General features: G+C 36.0%; 1 pseudogene; it reads left to right on the top strand.

Moving 5' to 3' along the window:
* LOC107747096 (eukaryotic peptide chain release factor subunit 1-like) overlaps nt 1-3,269 on the top strand; it is a 14,975-nt pseudogene that overhangs the window by 941 nt on the left and 10,765 nt on the right.

Genomic DNA, 3,269 nt, shown 5'->3' with positions numbered 1-3,269 from the left:
GTGTGTGTGTGTGTGTGTGTGTGTGTGTGTGTGTGAGTGAGTGTGAGTGAGAGTGAAAGATACATGGAATTAATGTGTGTATTTGCGTTGCATTCAAGTGTTTTAAAGTTGTGTTAGTTTAGTGGTTGACGCATGGATTGGGAACTGAAAAGTTGAAGTTTCAAACCCCACAAAAATTCATTTATTACACGTCAACACATGTATTTATAAAAATTTTTTTTTTTTTAAATTACATTTTTTATATCATGTAATTCATATGTTAAGCAGAAGAGCTGAAGGATGATATGCACATGCACACACACACACACACAGTTAAATTTAATGTGGTTTTCTTCCTAATCTCTAAAGTTTAAGTATGAGCAATAGTAGTGGTGATTCCTGCCTTGGTAAACAGCACTTAGCACAAGTTACTCTAGCCTCAGGGCCAGGCAGCTCTCATGATGGTGTAAGATACTTCACTTCAGACCTTCTGTGTGTGTTAAGTGCATCATAATGACTATAATCACTCATTAAACAGTACATTTAGTGTTGGTTCAGATAAGAGTCTTGGTCAGGGACACAGTTGTGATTGGTCATGATCAGCTTTTGCTGGATTTGAGCCTACAACCTACCTTTTGTCGGTCAGTTTGTTGTGGGTTTTGAAACCGAGATCGTTGGAGAGGAAGGAAATGCTTTGCTGGATGGAGATTGTGGATCCGTGAGCACTTTATCGAGGGTAAAGCTTGTGTACATGGGTCTGTTTGAAGAAGAACCACTGTGTGTGTTACAGAGCGTTTAAATGCGTCATCGGCATGACATTTGTGCTTTCATTCTGACAGGTTATGACAAGTTATGTTGAGCGTCACAACAAAACAGACCTTCATTCAAGGGTAACTTCTGTGTGTGTGCACATGATAAGAATAATTAATGCTCACATACACACAAAGTCGAGTCGAATCCCTCATCAGAAACTGAAACTCTTTGTTTTCATGCTTGCATGCCGCTGACCTTCATGCCACGTGTGTGTGTGTGTGTAAATAAACCAGAGCGTGTTGGTCTGTCTCTGTGTTTTGGCACCAGCGTGACCCTGTTAACTCCTCACAGCTCAGTGTGGACGGTGTAAACCCAGCGTTTGAAGTCAGTCTCTGTTTTAGCAGTGGTTTGTGTAAGAGAACTCTAGAAATGCCACTTTCATCCGCTGACAATACTGAGGCCTTTGACCTCTATGTGACTCTCTGACTCTGTTCTAATAACTAGTGAGCTACCCATCTAGGCACCATTATAAGGGATCATACGTGTGATAGTTGATCCATAACGTATAGAGAAGGCAATCCCAGAATGCACTGTGATGGAAAAATCTATTCAAGATGGCAAACGAACTGATTTTTCAAAATTGTAAATAAAACAAAGATTATTGGAGTATATTATAAAAGAAAATACAATTTCAGTCTTTTTACTTAACGGTTTCACCCTTTAATTCAATATGTTACTTGCTGATTCTTTGTAATTGGGTCAAGGACAAAAAGCACCAAAACAAAAGTTTAATACAGCTTTATTTGTTTGTACATTAGAATTGGTCCTGTTTAATTTTACTTTCATTTAATTTTGCAAAAAATAATGACTATCATACATTTTTACCATGATTCACAGAAGGCACCCACTAAAATGTCATTCAGTGTAGCAATAGATCATATAACAAAAAATTAGTCGGGTATATTTAGGACAAGAATCATTAGACAACATTAAAAATCTCTATTTAAGGGATCAAAGTGCAGCCATAAAATACTAATCAGTTGTCATTTAAAATCTTTACCAATCTTTGCCACTATCTTTCAAATCAGTAGGTTTTGCCTAGTGCCTGAATGACGCTGGAACATTATTCCACCCACATTTTGCCATATTATCACAAAAGTTATTTGAAACATTAAAGTTGACACTTTATTAGCATTTGATGTGCTTTCTTTGCATATAAAATCACTTTTGTAAATTTAATTTGATGCAGACACCAAAATGGGACGTCTTGTCTTGATCCAATTATTTGTGAAATTTACTACCAATTTCTGAATGAAAATGATTTCTTCACCATTTTGTTCCCCGGTTTGTTAATACAGAAAAGTAGTAAGTAAAAACTCAAGTAATGGCAAATAATGAAAGATTTTGAAAGATCTGGTCAGTTCATGTCCTTTTATCTCATTGAAAATTGTTTCACCCTGGGAAATGTCACATTACAGAAGAAAAAATTAATGTTGACTTTTCATTTGTACTTAAATATTGTATGTTTATGATACTTGTCAATTCTTTGTTATTATTTGTGAAATTTACGAGCAGTAAAAATTGTCTACACTATCGACGTTATAAAGCACTTAATACAGAAAAGTATTGATTAAAAAGCAATACTGGCATTTCTGTGTGATATGTGTAGCTATGCATATTAAAACTATTGCTGACTATGTAGCGTTCCAGATCAGTCACCTTTTGAGTTAGGATGCTGCCTTAAAAGGATTCTTCATAGGTAGCATGTATAACCGCTAGCTTAATTTTGGACATTTTTCTCTCTGTCATTTGTTTGATTGACAGTAATTTGTCAGTTTGATAGTTTTGTCGAGCTGTATATCAATTCCTGTATTTCAACCAGTAGATAATGGCACTAGCAATGGTCATGTTCATGGGTTTGATTCCCAGGGAATGATGTGCTGATAGAATGTGTACTTTGAATGCAATGTAAGTCGCTTTGAATAAAATTGCCTGACAAGTGCATAAATGTATATGAATAACGCTGGCGTTTGTTTCTCTCTTTGTCAGTAACGGGACCAGCATGATCTCGCTCATCATTCCTCCTAAAGATCAGATCTCCAGAGTGGCCAAGATGTTGGCGGATGAGTTCGGTACAGCTTCAAACATCAAGAGTCGAGTGAACCGGCTGTCAGTGCTGGGTGCTATTACTTCAGTCCAGCAGAGACTCAAACTCTATAACAAAGGTGTGTGTTTTTATCTCCACAACCAAACATACCTGCATTAGGGGTGGGTGATATGGCAAAAATATCATATCACGTTTTCTTTTTTTTTTTTTTTCAGGAAAATCACGATTTTATCACGATTATTTGTCATGTTGGTTTTACTATTTTGCAAGTTGTCTGTGCAGTACAAACAAACTAATTTCCCTATTTTAAAAACAAAGCCTTACAGGGTAACAAAATATAAAATAAAAAAAACAATGGCAGACATTTAGGCCAAAGTGGGCGAAGATAAAAAACACTGTCATTATTTTATCTTTGTTATTAAAAAATAAG

The sequence above is a fragment of the Sinocyclocheilus rhinocerous genome, unplaced genomic scaffold (genome assembly GCF_001515625.1).
Source record: "Sinocyclocheilus rhinocerous isolate Xijiao unplaced genomic scaffold, SAMN03320098_v1.1 scaffold168, whole genome shotgun sequence".
NCBI classification, from domain to species: Eukaryota; Metazoa; Chordata; class Actinopteri; order Cypriniformes; family Cyprinidae; genus Sinocyclocheilus; species Sinocyclocheilus rhinocerous.
The sequence above is the reverse complement of the archived record's forward strand: the minus strand, read 5'-3'. Positions and strand labels throughout refer to the sequence as shown.